The 21,801-nt window shown below is 42.9% G+C and overlaps 1 protein-coding gene across 5 annotated transcripts in view; it reads right to left on the reverse strand.

Annotated features, from left to right (window-relative positions):
* Positions 1-21,801, reverse strand: part of Glis3 (GLIS family zinc finger 3) — a 421,415-nt gene that overhangs the window by 246,131 nt on the left and 153,483 nt on the right. The window lies entirely within an intron of this gene.

Below are 21,801 nucleotides of genomic sequence, written 5' to 3' on the forward strand. Positions count from 1 at the left end.
TCCCACTCTCTATCTGAGTACAGAGCTCTTTGAGCCCAGGACTCACCCTGCCTCTATCCTTGGTCTTGTTAAAGAAGCTTCACAATGGGCCAAGCCTCAGCTACACTCTCTGTGCTGTGCCTCCAACTGCATACAGGACAGCAGTCCGCCCCTCCCTCCCGAGTTACCAAAGCAAACTTCCCTAATCCCCACTGTCTCAGGGAACAGGTAATACTAACTTTCATATTGTACTGGGAGTTCTCCAAGGTCAAGATTCCACTGTGGGCACAAATCACCAGAATCTAACATGGCACAAATGCAGAATGCCTTTCTCATTGAATTAAACTGAAATTGGTGAAATTGCAAAAAGATCTTTTAGAATTAAATCCTTAGTAATCAACTAGATGAAGGGAGTTCTCGGCAAGTGAATGTCTTATTTTCAATGCACATCTTTTTGTGGGGTTGTGGATTTCTTTCCCCACGTGTCCTGTTGAGTGAAAAAAGGAGAGGGCTGGGCAGTTTGTGCCTGGATTTGAGGGATCGTGAACTCTGCACCATCCCTGCATAAAGCTATCTCCTTTTGATCTCAACCCCCACAAAACGTTACAGACTAACCAACCGTGGACTATCTGGGAGGAGTCTCACACTGGGTCACGTCTCCCTCCATCAGGGATCCCAGCTCATCCCCATGGCCTCCACAAACTGACAGCCATCTCCTGCCATTTAACAGATGTGGTTTTCCTAAGAAATGGCAGCATTTAAAATGAGGAAAATCCACAATTATATTTATTTGAAGCCAATAAACCAAGTTGATGAAGAAATCTAAAATACTAATAGGTAAAAAAGATAACTAGATTTACCGTGGCTCCACTGAATGCCGAGGCAGTCTTTTTCTCTCTTATTTAGAATATGGATAAATATATTTTTTTTTACTTCCCAACTTACATTAGCAAAACATAGTTTGAGTGAAATCTCTGAATATATGTGCATCTGAAATGCATGCAGGGCCACGACTGCCTGACCAAAAAGTTTCTGAGGTGAAACACAAAATGGAAAATGGATTCTGAAAGGCCAGCCTTTCGTGGGAAAATAATCAACAATTTCCTGGCAGACTGAAAGTCCAGTTTCTCTGGACCATTAAGTAGCCTGTCTGAAAGGCCTTGCTTCAGAGAAGAGCAAACAGGGCAGGGTGTAGGTTTAAAATCTATTCGTATAAACAGGGACATTAAAGCTGGACAACTGGACATTACAGATGGCACAGTGACCACAGCAGAGAGGCTGAGGATTGCTGTTGAGTACGGGGACAGCTTGGGTTACAGGTGAGTCACGGGCAGCTTGAGACACTATAAGAAAGAAAAGAAGAAAAAAAAAGGAGTAAGTGACTAGGTAGGACAAGACATGGGAGGAGAGGGGGAAGAGGGAAAAAAGATAGAAGGGAAAATGGGGAGGAAAAGATGAGACTAAAACAAAAATACAAGCTGGCAAGATGGCTCAGTGGGTAAGAGCACTGACTGCTCTTCTGAAGGTCCTGAATTCAAATCCCTCAAAGATGCATCCCTTAGTCATGTCAGATCAAGCTGACTGGAAAGCCTCGGCAGTATTTCAATATGCCTGGGTGTTTACTTTATAAAGTCCCATTCCCCTAACTGGAGAATTCTAGGCCACGTTAACTCAATAATTTGTTATTCACTAAACTATCCTGTAGGGTATTCCTTATTTCATTCATTATTTCTGCCAACATCTGGGCTCTTGGTTAGATATAAGTGTTCCAATAAACAACTCTATGCAACCTAAAATTCCAACCTAAAATCCCAACTTACAACACCAGATGATGACCAGGAAACAATGGAGAAGAATGTGGGAGGAAAAAAAGTGGGCTGAGAAACAGGAAAGGTGTGATGGTTTGGATCTTTAATATCTTTCAAAGGCCCACATGCAGAAGGCTAGCTGTCAATCTGGGGTGCTGGTGGGAGAAGGTGCGAATGTTGGCAGGTAGGGCCTAGTACAAGCAAGTCTGACCACTGGAAACTTGTCCCTGAGAGGGATATTGACATGCTGGTCTTTTCCTGTTTTACTTCCCATGCAAGATGAGATCAACCTGTGTCACACCGTCCCCGCCATGACGACCGCTTCCACAGACCCAATGGAAGTGGAGCCAACTGACCATGGCCTGAACCCTCTAAACTGAGGAGGCAAACTAAGTCTAATTTGTCACAGTGATAGGAAACTAATCCAAGATAGGCCATCAGATTCTTAAAGGGGTGAGTGCGACACGGAGTCAGTCAAGCTAGGTCAAGAGCAGCCGCTAGGTTTTATGGGATTCAAGGGAGAGGATTACCGGATCGTGGGTCACACAATAGGGGAATGGGAAAGGTTGAGATTTGAGAAAGAGACTTAATGGAACATAATCTTTCTCTACCAACAACCCTGTTCTCTTGAAGACAGCCATTCTCTCCTCTGCTTTTCCTCATCCTTGATGGTAAGAGAGTCAACAAAAGCTCCCCTTCACACTCAACTATCTATCTATGCTACAGCTAACCTGAGCTAACCCTCAAGCGGCCCACACAAAAGGAAAGAGGTACTGATGGGCCAGAGAGCTCTCATTCCCAGTTCAGCGACAGAGAGCTTCATTAGCTCCTCTAACCCCAGCAACAACTCCACAGGGCAGCCACTGCCATCGCCTCTCCTCAGCCTAAGACCGGACGCTTCAAGAGTGAAGTAGTGTTCTCGGTATCAACAAAACCAAACCTAACCAGCTCCGCATCTGACTCTTCTGCTTGATGTATTTCATAGCCACCAACCCAGGCTGAACAGCAATTCTCCATCTTCTTATGATTTTTGTCTGTAACAATGATATATCTGAAAGCAAAGCAGTAAAATGTTTTAAAGAAAATTATGGAAGAAAAACAAAAGGTAAGTCTGTTGATTAAAGGATCAGATAGACTGTTCCTTAATACTTTCTCTGAATCATCAAAAGTAACTTAAAATCTGTATTTTTACATAAAACTAAAATAATCAGATGATTTTCTGTTAATTAACTCTATTTAGATGGAGGTAAATATACGTGTTTGGTTCCTCTTCCCTACCAGCTGTTAGAGACATAGACAGAATCACTCCCACACCTAGTCCAAAAATAGTTTCAACTGAAAGGCCATTTGTATCATTAACTCATACACATACAAAGTTAACACATTCATTCTATGAATAATTCTGGGACTCAAGTTCTCAATGGCTCTTTCTTTAATTCAGTAACCATTTTTGAACAGTGGGGCTTGGCTCTGGAAATTGACTCTTATTTAAAGTTGGTGGATAAGGGTAAGCTAAAAAAAAAAAATCACCTTTTCTCTGCAGTTATTTTCAGAGAGAGGCTCTTCCCTCCCCAAGTTTAGAAAAGTTATATGTGATATGATCTAGTCCTCCAAGCATAAGCTGTAGGGATGAGGGAAGCAAGAGAGCTTGTGAACTAACCTGGACAATGAAACGAAGAGTGGAGTTAGAGAGAAGATACTCCCACCCACTCAAGACTTCTTAAAACTGTCACCACAGCCCTTTCGAGGCAGGGGCAACCTGCTGAATTTCCTGCCACCTGGTGCTGCCTGAATAGAAGGGTGTCTCTTCCAGAAGTTAAGGCACTAAAGGGAAAATTCTTCCAGAACTGAGAGGTGGGTAGTCCTGTTGAGTGAAAACAGTCATGCTGATAGGACATCTGTCCTGGAAGAAGGAACAGAGGAAATTCCAGTCTCCAGGAAACCCTGAGTCCGAATGGAAGTGGGATAACCTGATATCATATCTTCATACTCCATCAAAGGCAGTATGGCCACCTCCACTAGCTTCCCCTTTCTAGTGGGACTTTTTGTTGGAAGCATTTGTCGCAGGTGTGTGCTATGCTGCTGGTGGTGGATGTGAAGTACCATGCATGATCAATGCCATCAATATGATCTTCTCTTTGTGTACTGACTGTAGTCAACATGAGCATTTTATCAGGACGGTGTCCCAGGAACCCAATGGGGCCTGATTACAGCATACACTAAATCCCAGCAATCAGACCTACTACTCAACCAAGGGAGACACACATGCATACTTCCAAGCTGTGAGGCTTTCGTGTACACGTCACGCCTGACCTCGCTTCTGTTCCAGTGGCCTACTTGGGTGTTTGCTGCATCATCCTTACTGGTTTGTATGTGTCAGAAATAGTGCCTAACTCTTGAAAAGCAGGGGTCTCGGCACCACACCTGAAAGGCCCGTGGATCCTCCCATCCAAGAGGGCTCTGAATAATTAAAGAGCAGTTTCTTCAGGTCAGAAACATGATCATAAACTCAAATGTCGTTCTCTCAGACCTCCGTTTCTCACTGATACTAAGGAGGACCCCATACTCAAAACACAGTACGCGCTTTTGCTCCGATGCTAATTCCTTTATGCAAGTCTGGGTAATGATTGCCTTTAAAACTCTGCAGTTACACAGAGCACCGCCATTTCCCTGACCTTGGGATATTCCTAATGACCTGTCCCTCTGTGACAAGAATGACTAACGGGGACAAAGAGGGGCTCACTGGGAATAATGAATGGAAGGATGGAAGATAAAAGACAGAGGAGGAACACTACTCACACTCTCCATGAGCAAGATCAATATGCAGAGTGATAGACATGTAACACATCACTGCATCAACCAACCCTTACCCCTGAACAAAGCAAACCACACAACCCAACTGGCTGCTGAACCCAGGAAATGAATTCCCCTGAGAGAGTTACTGCATGGGAATGGAGGCCTCTGTAGCATTTCCTTCCTTCCAATAGTAAGTTGTACAACGGGACTGTAGAACTTTCACAAGGCTCTAAATCCAATCGATTCTCTCAATTTATTTAAATATGCTCTCCCATCAATTGCTGAAGCATCCACCTTCATCTTTTCACTGCCTTTGTATAGTTAAGAGTTACAATCAAAGTTGGGATACAAAATTCCAGGGATCATGAACTCATTTTCCTGGAAGCTCACCCCCACTCATGTCCCCCAGATTAGCACTCATATATTACCAAAAGTATTGGGAAACTCTACGTAAAACTCTTATGTCCAGGTCAGAATGTGCTAACCCAGAGGTTTTCGGGAGTTGACTCTCCAGGACACACACCATAAGACCACCCAAACCACTGATGTTCTGCAGATCAGAATTTGTCCCCAGTAGACATCTAGTTCACTCTACTCTGTCCCACGATCTTAGGAAGGATGTACAGATGACACTGTCCTGACCTCTGGGGCACAAAGGGACAGGTGAAGGTGAAGGTTCTCAAATCCTATGTGATGCTACTGATCTGCTGAACCAGCGCTGGGCCCTGGTTTGGTTTTCACTGTGTTTGCCAGATCCATGTTCTGCGTGGCAAGCCAGCATTTAGCTATGTCTGATCACTTCCTTCTCCTCTGAGAACGTCTCAGTGACTTCTGCTGTCCCAGGGGTGAAAGTGAACGCAGAAATAGTGAACGCAGAAACAGTGAACGCAGAAATAGTGAACGCAGAAATAGTGAACGCAGAAACAGTGAACACAGAAACAGTGAACGCAGAAACAGTGAACGCAGAAACAGTGAACGCAGAAACAGTGAACGCAGAAGAAACAGCACCTGAATGGGCCGGGCAGAGGCTGAAAGGGCAGTTTCCCCACTCCATGGTTTCACAGCCCACAGCTTGAGAAATCGCAGTCCACTGGGGTGCGCGTACCTCAGCGATGCTTCTGCCATCACACTATAGGACTAGCAACAGCCGAGAATGAGGGCACAATGCTCACGCCATCTCCCTCTTTTTCATCCGACACTGGGTCATCTCACATTGTCACAGTGAAATAGGCAAACGGTTCAATAGCTCTCTTTTGGATACAGTTCTCTTTCTGAGAAGGAGAGAACTTTCGTATCACGTTTATTACATTATATCCTTTTAATTGCCCTCTTTTAGTGCATCTTCATTAATCCCTAACTATACTTAATGCATGAAATGAAATTTGCCCTCAGGACACGTATGTAGGGAAAAGCATAGGATGTACAGATGTTGACACTGTCCACAACGCGTCAGGCATCCACTGGCCAATCTTGGAATGTATTCCCTGGGTGGGGACAAAGAAACTACTGCATTATTTTGCTACTGGTGCTCTGCAAAGCTTCACACACTGAATAAGCTTAAAATAAGAAAATGTACTACACTGAAGTTCTGCAGAGTCAAAGCCCAAATTAAAGGCGTGGATGTGCAAGCTGTGAGGGGAAACGAGTTCTGTGCCTCTGGCTTCCAACTGTGGCTCTGTCCTGCTGTCGGGCAATGGGAAGCACCATGATCAGTGTTCCGGGACATCTTTGATCGACAGATACTTCTCTGCCTTCATCTACACTTGGTCAAGCTATCTCCACCTCTCCATGTCATTGTGCCAGGGCACATCTACCTCTGCACCCCACAGCTGCTACTTTTTGAAGATATATGCTGTACTGGACTAAGGGCTACATTAGTGAACTCATTTTGATCTGATTCAATTTAGAAAAAAAAAAAACTGTTCCAAAATGTGACATTATGTGGTGCTGGGAGTGACGACCTCAATGTATCTTTTGGAGGACACACAATTCAATTTAGTAACAGAATCCCAGCTAATAGTTGAGTTCAATTTTCTAAGTCCTTTTTTAAAAAACTTAATTGGTTTTGGTTTCTGTTTTGTGGGACATAAAATATTCCCTATAAATATACACAAAAATAAATGTAAAATGAGGTCAGCATTATATTGATGTATTACCCTTACTTCACAGGGAATTTAAACTGCTTAAATTTCACTTACACCTTTAAATTCCTCACATTTTTGAGTGAAAATGGTAATGTTATTTACAGCACAGCATCAAGTACTCACACAATTTCATAACTTACACCATCTCCTGACATAAACTTGCTGAGCCTCAGTTTATCACTCTGTAAAGTAGGAACAATCAGACTGCCCACTCCTCCTTCTAGATTGGAATTTGCAAGGATTAAATTAGGCATGTCAGAAGAGTGTTTTGAAGAAATATGGTAAAATTTGGTGAAAACCCTTGGTATCATTTTATGTAACTTTCCTTCTGGTCCATATTGGTAACAGAGTTCCTGAGACAGGGTCAGAGGAGAAGCCAGTGCTCACACAGGCAGCTCACACCTGCTCAGTTTTAATCAGCCTTGTTTCCTGCTGGTCTGAAAGGCTACACCCCAAACACTATCCTAATCACCACCCAACCCTTGTCACCTAAACTCTGAGGGTACAAAACTAATCACCTGCTGCAAGAAGACTGATACCTTCTGGAACATGAGACCTTAAAGCAGAGAATTCTGTCCTGCTTCCATGTTTAATGGACGTATGCGAAAACAACAAAAGTATTGTTTAAAAAATACCCACATAATTAGAGAATGTTTTTTAAAAATCACTTCTAATACTAGTTGGCAACACAATTCAGAAATGTGTAAGGTTTTTCTTAGGTATAAATGAATTCTTCTACATTAACCCAACTCAAAAGAGGACACAGTCCCATGGCACCGTTGCTATAAACAAGATGAAATGACTCTGTCGAATGCTGAGGTCTTCTCTCAGCCAAAGCTGTAAAGCCGGAGGAAACCTTTCTTCTGCCTTTAGCAGGGCTGTGCAGCTATTTCTATAAGCAGCAGTAAAAAGTTATATAGTGTTTGAGGTGGGGCCAGGTCGTGTGAGTTTCCGGCACAGAGAGTCGTTTTACTCTGCACTGGCAATGAAACAGCCTCTCAGGATGGAACTCTACGCGTCCTGGGAACTGTGCCCCTTGCAGGGTCCTCTAGTTCACACCACCAGTGGGAATGCAAAATAAATGTTTCCCTTAAATCCAGGCAATGTACTAGGCCGGGGGTGCGGGGGCTGGAATGGGGACGTTAGAAGCAGCTGTGTACAGAATGCGGCGAATATGCCTCACCGTAACTTTATGGGAGGTTGTCTGGAAAAGACACTGGTTGAAAAAAATACAACCCCAGGTTCTGGTTGATATTCCAATACTTTCTAGCTAATAACCTTGAGGGAAAAATATCCCAAGAGCTGCTCCCGAATTTTAAAATGAAAACAAACATTGCCACCAGCTTCCTTCACTCACAGGGCCATTGTGAGAAGGCGGTTGATTGTGTGCCTGAGCCTGGTTGTGTGCCTGAGCCTGGGCCGTGAACCTAAGACAGGGAGGAGGTACTATCTCAGGCAGATCAGAGCTTCCCTGCTGTCAAACTACGAGTACGGTTTTACTCTCTTGTCCAAAGCAAAGGTCCTATTACAGCTGTTGTCACCTAATTCTCTCCTGACATGGGCAGAGTAGGATGTTTATTGTTCTGTCTACACCGCATAAAGCAGCTCTTGTGTTGTGTGTCAATGTGCCCAGCGACTACTAAGTGTCTCCAAACCCAGTCTTACCTGGAGTCCGTTGTGTGGAGCAAGTTGACTAAACAATCTTTGGAGTTAGGAATTCTTCTTAGGAATCATTATTACAAGTGTAACAAATGTAACTACTGATAATTATGATACTATGTTTCTGATCATGGTGGGAAAGCTGCTTGCTAACTTGCATACACTCAGCTTGTCTTATTTTTTTAAGAGATTAATTTTGCAAGTACTATTAGCTCTGACATGGTGGTAGACAGAAAGCCCTGTTTAGCTTTTCTGAGCAGAGTTGAATCACAGTAGAACAAAAATCCCTTCCCAACGAATGAACCACTCATCATACACGGGATGGAACTGGGCACCCAAAGTGGGACACTGAATTGCTCCAGAAGGAAGCATGAACGGGGCCCTTCATTTCCAGGACCAAGAGACAGGGCAATCACAGACACAGGCAAAACTTGAAAACTTGAGTCTCTAAGGTTGGTACAGTAAATTATGGTTTCCCCATGAATGTCTAAAAGCTGGTAGTAATAATTGTTGTCATCTAGGGGTGCAATGTGATGGCTTCCAAATATTCTACTATTTATGCCTTGTGAGTATCCCCAGTAACAAATGCTAAGTCTGAGGATGAGTCTCAACAGCAAAGTACCTGCATAATACATAGAACTTCATGAGTTCAACCCTCACACTATTTTTTAAAAAAAGGAAAAGAAAAGGGTAATTCTGGATATGGCCATTGCTCTAGGACAGGGACCCAAGCCTCCACTGACTTCCACACTTCCTATGAGTAGGAAACAGCATTGTCCACAGGTGTCTGGAACAATGTACAGTGTCTTCCTTCCGCAATCCTGGCAGAATAAACCACGATTCCCAGCAGCTAGCCATCGGATGCTGTAGAGGTGATGGCCAAGCTCCTTAATGAGGTGATGGTGTGGGGGAGTTATCATTTCACAGTCAGGGGAGATTGGTTTTTTTTTTTTTAAGCCAAGTATTTTGCATTTCAGGCACTGGGTGGGATTTCTAAGTAACAGGTCTATTTCTACATGAATATATCTGTCTGACTCAGTCTTCCCTGATAAGAGTCCTTTCAACTAGAGGCCACACATCCCACCAACAATATAGAAACACCTATATACATATTTATGTGGCATCTGCTGTAGCGGGCTGTCTAGTGGACAGATAAAAGGGATGCAGCTAAGCATTCTCTGATACCCAAAAGTGTCCCTTCTCAACAAATGTTAACCAGTCGAAATGCCCAAATCAGTGTTCCTATGGTTATGTGCCCTGACTCACCTAGTCAGATCATCTACCCTAAAAAAACAAAGTGTAGCCCAGCCCCCCCACACACACCTAAACTTCCTACAGTGTAAACTTAAAACTGCATGCCACCATCCTGAAGCACGGAATACGCTTTCCTCCACGGCCCCCAATGGGAAACAGTGCTCTTAAGTATTTCTGCAACCTCCGTTTTTTCTCCGTGCTATGCTCTCAAGAGCTCTGCACAGAGAGGAAAGACAAAGGAATGAGTTGGTGCTAGAAAGGTGGAAGGAGATGGGGGGGAGGCAGCACCAGGGGAAAATAAATATAAAAAGAAACGCAAGAGCTTTAGCCTTTCTTTGGATGGAGACATGACATAACAATCAAACAAAAGAGGCATCCAGCTGGAGCCAGCCACATTTATTGCCATACACAAGCACATCATAAACTTCTGAAGAGCGGGAATGCAAGGCCTTGTTCTCTCGCTGTCATAGTCCACAGTAAACAAATCCAACACATGGTACACAAAAGGGTTCTCATTAAGCTCTGTCCATAGTGAGAAGAAACAAAATTAGATGATCTTAAAACTAACATAATTTCCTCAGGTCCACAGGGCTTCTCTGTGAAAGGCAACACGAAAGCCCTTCCTAAATAGACTGTAACCCTGATAATAGTGTGTCAGATGGTCCTACATGGGCCCTCATCAGCAATGCCCCCTGGAAGGCTAGTCAGAGAAAACCCATTCTAGAACATGACAGCATAAAATTCACCAAGATTAATTTATTAAAATGCACCATCCTGGGATTTGACTTGCGGGAAGATAAAAAAACCAAGCTGTTTAAAATGCCCTCAGCACATACGATTCTGGATCCTTTGCCATACACCCTCCAATTCCAAGAGCTGGTAACCATGATGAATTTCTTTCTTAGCATATTCGCCCTTGCTTTGTGGGCCTCGTAGTCGAGAAGCACAAAGACAGGTAGGTATCCCCGTGGGAGACGAACTTAGAATACCCTCTTCATTCCAAACTCTTCTGCCCTCATTCACCCCTCAAAACTCTCCTAGATGCACTCGGAGACGAGGTGGGGTGAGGGAACGCAACAGTCCTGGGGAAAGCAGCTGCAGGGTGTGTGGAACTGAACTGCCTTCTCCCCTGACCCCTCGCTCTCTCAGAGACTGCTACGGAAAGCAGAACAGAGACAAATTTTTTATCATTCTGCCTCTTAATTCCCTAAAAATTAGTTCAGGCAATCTCCTAATTTTAAATGCTAACGACACACAGGTGACTCCCACATCACACTAGCCAAGATGTTACTGATGCCCAGACTCACCATCTAACGGTCTCCTTAACAAGTCCAAACCCAAGTGTGTCCTTCACAACTCTATTAGAACCGTCTCTATGTCAGTTAAAGGCAATGTCCAGGCTTCCAGACACATAGCTAAAGCTGAGAGTTACCTCTGATATTTTCACCTCACACAGCCCATAGCCAACCTTTGGAAAATGCTGTCATATCTAGCCATGTGTTCAGATGTCTCTCAATTTCTACTATTAGACATAAGTAAGACAATCAGACAGAAGGCTACAGCTATAACCCCACTCCTGAAGGTTTGAACCCCCACTTTGACTCCTTTGTTCCCAATAGACTCTCTACAGAGCACTCAAGGATTCCAGTACAAATCAGATCCTATCGTTCTTCCACTCAAAGCCATCCTTACTGGGCTCTACAAGACCCTAAAGGACCAGACTTGGTCCTCAGAGTTCCCCTAATTCCATCTTCTCTTTCCTTTGTTGAATCTTTTCAAGCCACTCCTTCATGTATCTACAACACACAGGCCGAAATCCCTCACTTCAAAGTGAAATTGTGTTCTCTTTATATCTATGTTGCTCACTTCCTTGCTCTTCACAGTGTGAGTTCAAAGAAGACAGAGAATTTGTGGTTGGCTCCATTCTGCCTATTCTATCCCCGCTGCTCAGTGAGTGACTGGCAGCAACGCTTGCTCCACGCATGAGTGAAGCAGGCAATGAGTAGAGTCTTTATTCTGTCTTGCATCTAAGGGTCACTTTCTGAGACCACAGAGGGCATGCATACCTATAATTAGATGAACAACTCGCCATTGCGTAAACCAGATATTTAAATATTTAAGATACTTAAGTGAAGCAATTATACAAGCACTCTTTGCTTTCTTTCACATCATCACAGTTTTCTTTGTGTTTCCTTTCTGCTTCCAAATTGTGGATCACACTCGATTTTGTAGAAGGGAAGGAGAAAACAAAACAATGTGATTTAGTGGTGGTCAGTAGAATACTTTGTTCTGCGTAAGAAAGGCATGAATTCTGTATATAAGAGTTTGAAACTGGACTCCACTGCAGACACCCTCAATTAAGCCTATTCTAATTGCAGTTAAGAGACAATCCAACTTCAGAATTTCACTCCCAGGCACAGCTGTTTGTTAAGTATAGCAGGAGCCCATCAAGACACTTGGCAGTACCATTCCTTTGGGATACAATAATTTTTTTTATTTTTATTTTTATTTTATTTTTTTGGCAATCCCTATTACTCACTGATGGTAATTAGCAAGGCAATCTTTGGAGGAAATATACAATCAGGCAACTAGAAATGCCTTCTATGGAACTCTTTGAAAATAAATCATTGGCAGTACAAATGGTCGATATGTACTCTTAATTCAGAACTAAATTGCCCATTGATTCACCAAGATCTATGCTCTTGACCCTATGGTCTAGAAATTCATTTTTTTTCTTAAGTTCTGAATTCAAGGAAAGTTGCGGGTGGCACAGTTGTTGATTTTGATTTAACACCTCAATCGAGTAAGCAATTAGAGTGATTTCTCCATTATTTGCTCAGAGTGTACAGTGCCTTCCTTGACTGGTTCCGTCATAAAGACCCCATTCTGTGGACACAGCATAAAATCAGGGTCACAATCTAAATGCAACCTTCCAGGAACACACAATGGGACAGGATCAGGCTGACCCAGACAGCCGGAGACGTTGGAGTCCTCACCAGCAGTGGGTGAGTACACTAGGGTATGTATTGCTGTAGGAAATGCTAGTTACCAGGAGGAAACAGCTTCAATACACTCGGACTTTGCCCCCATGAACGCCAGAGCTTCCCACCTCTGTTCAAGATGCAGTTCCAGGCTTTCAGAAACAAGAGCTTGCTTTGCCACTACTGTGCTTTTACAACAATTGTATCCAGCACACCTCCCACTAACACCTTAGACAAGTTTCGACAAGTACAGCTGAATCACTTGAGATGGGCCAAAAGGTCAGGGCCCTGAAACTTTGTCAGCATGATTATCTAAAGCCACTGGAAAGCACTCCATGCATCTGAGAGAGCAGGTCGGCTTTCTATCACACAAAAGCAGCTTTGTTTCTGCATATGTGACGCCTCTTAATTAGAATCAATGATTTTTTTTTTATTGCCGATAAGCCTGTTTGCCTAGCTCCATTTTCCTAAAACACTTTAAACATTTCTAAGAAGGGTGAATGTCGGTGGAACACTGAGATAGGCCTTGAACCAGGGCTGTGGTTTTTGCATGCTGTTTACAATTTGTCATCTGTAGGGATAATTCTGCAAGTTTAAACACACTAAAGGACATATTATAAAGAGTCAGGCAATTTCGTTTTGTTTGAATGTAATGGTGGAAATGTACCAAAATTGCCCATAGAGGTTCACTGACATTCTTTCCTTGAGTACGTGCCAGTTCATGACTGAAAGCAAGCGTTCAGAGAACATAAGAACATTTAGGACCACAGTGTGTGTATCAAACAGGCTACTTTATGAACAGCTGGGAAATGCTGTGTTTCAGGGCCCTTGGCGAAGTAGCTGTAACACCCAAATTTCTTTGCTCCATAGTGAATGTCTTGGTGATTCATCTGTGACATTGCCCTCGATAATGACAGGATATTCCTCAGGGCAAGAGCCTGTGGGACAGGAAAACACCACACAGCCTCAGGGGTTAGAAGATGATGATCAACCGCAAATCATGCACCCAGAACATGTAATTAGGATAAGGTGGGGGGGAAACTGAGTAATCCATATGAGATAAGGAGAGTTTCCCAGCGGTGGTGATCAGATGCCAATGGAATCTTTGGAAAGCAAAAATGAGGGGGAAAGACGGATGGCCTGGGAAAGACTTAGCAAACTGAAAAGCAAACTTTCAAGGCTAGCACTGATTAAAAGGAATATTCCCTTAAAAACCAACCAACCAACCAACCAACCAGTGTGATGAGATGTGGTCAGCACCCTCACAGGAAACTCAGAGTAAACTGACGGAAGTGCCCCTTCTCCTCAAGAGGTCAGAAAAGACCTGCACAGGGAGAGGAAATGAGGGGCGATTTTGGCTCCAAAAACTGATACCTCCCAAGTTTTCTCCTGAGTCCACGGGGAGACCACACTCCCAGCCTCCCTTGCAGTTGTTTGTTATACACCACGTGCCTGAGTCCTGCCCAATGATACGAAGGAAGAAACGCATCACTCTGTAATAATCATTAGGATCTCCTTCATAGTGGGCTCAGGTTGCCACACCCATACTGAAGGATCCTGAGTTACTGCACAACTGCAAAAATGCTGTATTACAACCTGGAAAATAAATAAACTTTTATTATACCAAGCCAGAGATCCAAAACTGTCCGCGACCGTGTGCAATCATCTCAACATCTTTTACAATACTCCCCGCTCTTATCTGTTGCCTTTTCAGATCACTGCCTAAGGGCGATGCACACCTCTCCTGTCCCCTGTCCTCCCCCATTACCTATCCCAAGCTGGCCTCAAACTCCCCAAGCTCCTGCAGAAGCCTTGGAAGTACTAGGATTGCAGATGTACATCACCACACCCAGCCCTCACCTCATTCTTGAACAAGGTGATTTCAGAAACTGTCAGAAACACTGGGAAACTGGCCAACTCTCTCTCATAGCTTACCCAGCAAAAAGCAAGGTGCTGCTGTCGTGTGGAAGGGGAAGAGAACACGCTCTTCATTCCAAAAGTTAGGTCAAAATAGTTTACTTATTTTTAATACTTTATTCTGGAAAATGCTAAGTATCTTACACAAGTAGAAATAACAGAGCAATGAACCTCAATGTATTGAGCAGCTAAATTTCATGTGGGGTATGGTGTGTGTGTATGTCTGTGTGTGTTAAGGTCTGTTACATATTAATTATTGAACTATGGCAGGACCTAGTGTACACAGTGAATGGGTATGTAGTAGAAGAACATATTCCGAGTCTCAAGACCCACCGGTTATTTTTAAGGAGTGCTGTGAGGATTAAATTAACCTAACAGTTCACAGCAAAATCATTTTCTTTCCCCTCCATTTCCCTGGAGGAATTTTAGGTTGAAGGGAGAGGTTTAGTGTGTCCTTCCTTCCTTGTCAAAACTCAGTTCCCTCTGGGAAGGCCAACACTCTGAAACTTTTCTCAGACACTGGCTGTTCTATGCATGGATGTATCTTGCCATGATTCCCTGAAGTAAGCCCCTACTTTGTGCAGAGGGCAAACACAGGGCCAGTTAGGAGGGCCTCAAAATGGCTCAGAGCCTCCCTCAGAAGGAGCCACCCTGCATGAAATTGGGAACACACTCCTACTTTCGATGTTTTTATACAGCGGAGTCCTCCATTTCCCCTTCTCCATAACTTCCCTCAAACTCCAGTCTTGTTAGTATCATCTAACCTTTTATTACACACTGACTGGGAATGGCCTGAAGAGGGCGTGGCCAAGGAGAACTCAGCATAGTAGCGCTTCTTCCAGAGGGCACACTCAGCAGTCTGGGTTCCCAGAGAAATGCCATCAATGAAACCTTCTAAAACACAGAAATTGTTCTGAATGGTAAGTCTGAGAAGCTGCCCTTACATTTAAGAGTAAAAATCCAGGACCCACAGGAAACACTGCCAATCTAATGCCTGCGACCCGCCATAGGAAAATGGCCTGGCCTTGGGTAACCCAACCAAGGATGAAAATGCAGCCAGTGCAGCCCCAGGAAGACATCTACAGAAGGCTGGGGCCAACCTCAGTCCTGGGGCCTGAAAGGCTCACTAGGAAAAGAGAGTCATATCGAGAATAATTGATTGACTTTTTTTCCTTCCCACTAAACATCTTAAGCGTTTAGCTCTATTCCCTATTAATCAGTGTGAGCTGGGGGCAAACCACCCAAAATGAACCTCAGCAGTATCTGGAAAAGGCTGAGGCTGCTGCGCTCAGCACAGTGAGCACCAGGCCCCAGCTTTGTTTAACAGTGCTTCAGTCTCTTTACAGATTATTAAAGGAAATATTTAACTAAAGGAAAGCTACTCGTGCACAGGATAATGGACATGGCCTCTGTCCACATGTTAATCATTTTACATAATTGATCAAACAGTCCTGCTCTCCTTCTCTGGGCCTACCCAGATCTTTAATTGTTTATCTTTAAAGTCCACAGCAGGAAAGCTTTGGCTTGTCCTCGCTTAGGTGGCTCGCCAGCTGCTCACACGGCAAGGAAAAACAATGTGTGTCTCACCAACAGATACACTGTGTGTGTACACATACACACAGAAAGGTGGTGTGCTGTGCACATTTGTGCGTGTGCATGTACAGGCCAGGCTTAGACATACCACGTCTTCCTCAGTTCTCTCTTATTTATAAAAGAGGGTCTTGCTCACTGAATCTAGACATCAGGTCGAGCTGCAGGAATCCCTCTGTGTCTTTTCCCCTGGGTGCCTAGATTAGAGAACTACACCACCACACCCAGGAGTTTATATGAGTACTCGGATCTCCACTAGCCCCTCAAATTTGTCTAGAAAGTGCTCTGCCAACTGAGCCATTTACCCAGCCCATAGGCTCACTGTAGTAAAGAATTAAACTGTAAACCTAAGAGACAGTGGAAATGGCTGGAGTCAATCAATGGTTCGTTTCCCATGCACCAAACTAGTGCTGCTTCCCCAGTGAAGGTAGTGCCTACGGGTTTGGCTTTTATTAACTAGATTTCCATTTATACTAACTGGGCTTGTAACTGTCCAAATTTTAGTAATGTCCTGATTGGACACCAGATGTCCTTTGGCGGGGGACCTTACATCCTTCCACTCCACTCTGACCCAGTATCTAGATCTATGCAACTTTTGAAGGGTCATTTCTTCTAATGGGACATTGTAGTAGCTCCAATCAAATGACCTCCTTTCTTTCTCTACAGGAGATTGACTCTCCTTTCAAGATGGCAGCCTCCCTTTAAAAGGCAGTCGGGTCTCTATATGCAGAGCTGGAAACCTCTCCCAGCTTGCCAAGGGACGTTTCATTCACGGCCTCCTGCTTTGTATTTGACATATACTTGTGGGTCATCCCTACACTGTGAATTCTAGAAGAGAATATCTCGTGTATTTATCTGACTTCCAGGGTATGGTATACTTCATACTGTGCATTCAATGATCAGATAAGAAAAGGAATAGTCCTGGAGTTCACATTGTCAGTACCGATGCTACATGAAGCAGGGTTTCCATACCCTGGCCTACAACAATATTCCAATGAAATAGGACCAAGACCCATTATTCAGCCCACTGCGCAGTCTTATTTTAGAGCTTCTAAGTCATTTCTCAAGTTCATCATCTTTTAAAATGTCCTTAAAATTCTCCTAAAGAATTAGCTGTTCTTCCTACTGACATGCATGTTTCTGACCCAAGGAAATAAAATATAAACTCTGTGCCATCAGATAAGGGCAGGCAGGCAGACAGGTGTCACTCCACTTTCTCATCCAAGTCTATGTGACTAATGATAGCTATTTAGGCTCCAGAGTATTCATACAGGAAAAGGCTACCTGACTGCCCACAGTTAGTTAAATGTGAAGTCAGGCATGTCCTGTCCTGGTCCTGGGTTTCCCAGACACACACACACACTGTCCAGGGTTAACACGTCCATTGTCCTATGATTGTCTAAAAGCGCTGACTCAGTGATTACTACAGGAACTATTAATCACATAGAAAAAAATTTTTTACAAGTCGTTTGGTCCAGAACTTGAAGGACAGATTTCTGAGAGACCAAAAAAATCCAAACAGACTGCCTTTTAAATGTGTGTGTGTGTGTGTGTGTGTGTGTGTGTACACCTTCTTTTATTCTACAGGATCAAATTCTATCTGGACTTAAATATGTCAACATCACCACTCTAAAAAGAGGTTAATTAAAAAAATATTCCAAAGGTCACTAAAGACCTTTCTAATAAATTGCAAAATGAATTTTCCACACTGTTGCAGTCTAAAACAGCTAAGAAAAAATACATTTGTGAAACTATACATGAACAAAACTCAAAAGGTTTGACATATATTCCAGTAATCTAATCATTTGTGGAAAGATTTGCATAATTCTAATTTTAAAAATGCTATTCCAGGGCATAAAATTAGAGATGAACCCGAAAATCAACGTGAACTAAAAGGAACATTAACTATCAAGTAGTTAATGATTTTGTTTAATGAAAGTGAATCCTCAAATATTAACCTCTTAGAGACACTCTCATTATCTATTATTTTTATTACCTCAGAATCACAGGAAAATAAATTTAAACCATGATTTTCTTCAAAAACATTTGCTGAGATCTGTTATGAATTTATTTTCAGAGCAAAGTTCGAGAAAGGTTAGTTCCTCAGGTAAAGTGGATTAAATGCTTTCTACAGAGAAATCAAATTAAACCACTACCAAATGGCAGGTTTCCAGTCTTGGAATGTGAAATCTGATTTGGCAGACGCCATATAGACGGTGGTCAATTCCCCATCTGATGGTAACTTCTGTAGTTTCACTGTTCCCTCCTCTTAGGGACTTGTAGTTTATGGTAACATCTATGTTGAACATGTATATACATAGATAAATATGTTCGTACTTCCCTCATGTAAAAATCACTGGAAAAAAAAATCTCGAGATTTGATTGTACTGTTTGAAATCATTGAGTTTGTGCCCGATACTTGACAGACTGGTGCCTTGTGGGAAACAACTTGGAAGTTCCCGTCTCTGATCTTTACCAGATGTTTTACTGGTGGTATTTCAGCCTCAAGAGACAAAAAGGATATTAATGTTAATTTTATTTATTTAATCGTATCAGGCAGATTTTACAGAAAAGAAAATCCAGTCCTCTTTTGAACACTTCAACTCTTTAGAAATGTCCATAACAGCAAAGCCGTTTTAAAGTTAGGTATTGGGGCTTTGTTTTGTTTTGTTTGGGATCAGAGTATTTGCAAAGGCTCTACTCTGTATAAATGGGAAGTACAGGACCAATTTCTCAGCATTACTGTTAACTCAGGAAGGTGAGAAGGTGACAGTGATATGCCTGTGGCCTCATCTCAGTCTTTAACTTCTGGTGGAGAACAATAACTGGACACTAGTTTGCAAAGCTACTGCCCCAACCTGGGCTACCCTGACCTTCTTCATCTCTCGACTCTGTGCTTTTTTTCTAAGAAACGTGAGTCTACCCTGCTCATTATCAGATGATAATGTAAATGAGAATATACTCAGGACTAAACAAAGCCTCTCCACACTTGAACTCAAGTGACATGTTAGACTGATCTATCTAGAGTTCAAGGTCGGAACTCAGAAGCTTTGAGAGCCCTGGTTCTCAGGCATGTCTACACGTTAGAACCATCTACTGGAACTCTACCCAAACCTGTTGTAGCCCAGACTCTGGAGTGGAGGCCAGGCTCTGAAACGCACTCCGGGTAAGTCAATGTCAGGAAAGTTAGAAACACTGCCCCAGGGACCCTAAGTGAGGAACAGCTGAACAATAACCTTGGAAAAATCCATTTTCTTCAGCTCTGTTCTCGTCTGAAAAACGGTATGTGTGGAAAAACATTGGAGTGTGTGCTAATCGATTTCCTACTGTATTGGGATAAAACTATAAAGTTGTAAAACATTTCAAGTAGTAGTAAGAGAATACCTAAGTCGCCCCTGTGACACCTGTAGCCCCATCAGGAAGCTAGGCAGAAATGAAGGTTTTCCCATCCTTTAGTCCCTGACTCAGAAAGACATGCAAATTCGCACATGCTATTACTGCATATTTCTTTCCCCTCTAGAAATATCCACTACCCTAAGATTACTGGTTCCCCTGCCCATAGGATTTGCTTGACCACATAATTGTTTATCTGAAAATCCTTTTCTTTTGTGGATTCCAATGTACATAAATTGGATTATACAACATTTTGCACGTAGCCTTTTACTCAATTTTATTTTGTGAAATTTACCATGTGGAGTGTATTTCACTAATCTTAAACTCTTTCATAGTATTACATAGGAATAAACCATAGCAAATCTGTTTACCTTGTCTGTGGAAGTAGAGTGAATTACACTTTTCTATAAATAAAACCACATATGCAGTATGTATCTTGTCCCAGGTTTCCGTGCTGCCACGGAATGGAGTCTCTAAGGGACACACCTACACATGGAGACATACATTTTCAAACTTACTAGGCATTTACAAATTTCTCTCCAAAATGGTAACACCAATTTATTTTTCTAGAAAAAAAGTAACACACATACACACAATTCTCTGTATTGTTATCAATACTTGGTACTATGTAGATGTACACATCGCTGCCTATATAAAGGTTTCAATGTATTAAATAATAATTACAGTTAAATAACATTTTCCTAAGGTCCTCTCTGGTCATATAATTATGGTAATCACATCAACGCCAAATCTTATCAAAACTAACAAAATAAGGGATGTGGAGGGGAAAAAAGTTTACAACGGACTTACTTTCCCTCAAAAAATATCTTTTATGGCCAAAGCTGGCCAATGACCATGCATCAGGCCATTAAAGAACACTGGGGACATGGCCCCAGTTCTGTATTTATTTTCTTGTGCTCATAATCCAATGTTACTTAAAAAGCAAACTGCCCGATATTCAAGCCAAAGCAAATACGCTGGATTCTGCCAGAGAAAATGCCTGTGGAGAAATGAGTCAATTCATACAAAATTTAAAACTGTCTTTGGTCAGTGACATTTTCATGAAAATTTGTGGGTGGGTAAAAGTTTTGCAAAATTCTTTTTTGCTATTGGATTAAATTCATCCAGGAAAAATAAGCAAACTGTAAGTGGCAACCCACATCGCCTCTAATTCCTCCTTAACACTCCCTACCCCCTAGCACAACTGCTTTCAATTGTGCAGGAAAGAAGCCAGGTGGGTCTGGTCCTAAATGGAACCTGGACCCCTGCTCGTGGGACAGGATGCTTCTCAGAACAGGCACTCATGGCCCAAGGTTCGCCCATTATTCAGAATACACTTCAATTCCCTCCAGGAGAAAACACTACTGAGGCTGGCCACCCTTTAGCTCAACAGCCAAGAGACCTCCTAAGGGTAAAAGCCTTGGACACATTGTCTCCAAAGGTAAAAGCCTTGGACACATTGTCTCCTAAGGATAAAAGCCTTGGACACATTGTTTTGGAACCTCCACTACCCCAGCCTTTAGGAATGGTCTGTATACTTTGATGATTTGATACACTTTAGGAACATAACACAGAGGTGGTTTGGGGGGAGAAAAAAAGGAGAGACAAATTCCATCTCTAAGACTTGCTGTAGGCGCAGGCCTTTAATCCCAGCACTCGGAAGTCAGAGGCAGGCAGATTTCAGAGTTCGAGGCCAGCCTGGTCTACGAAGTGAGTTCCAGGACAGCCAGGACTATACAGAGAAACCCTGTCTCGAAAAAACAAAAAGAAGAAGAAGAAAAGAAAAAAGAGAAGAGGAGGAAAGGGGAGGGTAGGGGAGGGGAGAAGAGAGGAGAGAGGAGAGAGGAGAGAGGAGAGAGGAGAGAGGAGAGAGGAGAGAGGAGAGAGGAGAGAGGAGAGAGGAGAGAGGAGAGAGGAGAGAGGAGAGAGGAGAGAGGAGAGAGGAGAGAGGAGAGAGGAGAGAAGAGAGAAGAGAGAAGAGAGAAGAGAGAAGAGAGAAGAGAGAAGAGAGAAGAGAGAAGAGAGAAGAGAGAAGAGAGAAGAGAGAAGAGAGAAGAGAGAAGAGAGAAGAGAGAAGAGAGAAGAGAGAAGAGAGAAGAAGAGAGAAGAGAGAAGAAGAGAGAAGAAGAGAGAAGAGAGAAGAGAGAAGAGAGAAGAGAGAAGAAGAGAGAAGAGAGAAGAGAGAAGAAGAGAGAAGAGAGAAGAAGAGAGAAGAAGAGAGAAGAGAGAAGAGAGAAGAGAGAAGAGAGAAGAAGAGAGAAGAGAGAAGAGAGAAGAAGA

Source organism: Mus musculus, chromosome 19 (genome assembly GCF_000001635.26).
Source record: "Mus musculus strain C57BL/6J chromosome 19, GRCm38.p6 C57BL/6J".
NCBI classification, from domain to species: domain Eukaryota; kingdom Metazoa; phylum Chordata; class Mammalia; order Rodentia; family Muridae; genus Mus; species Mus musculus.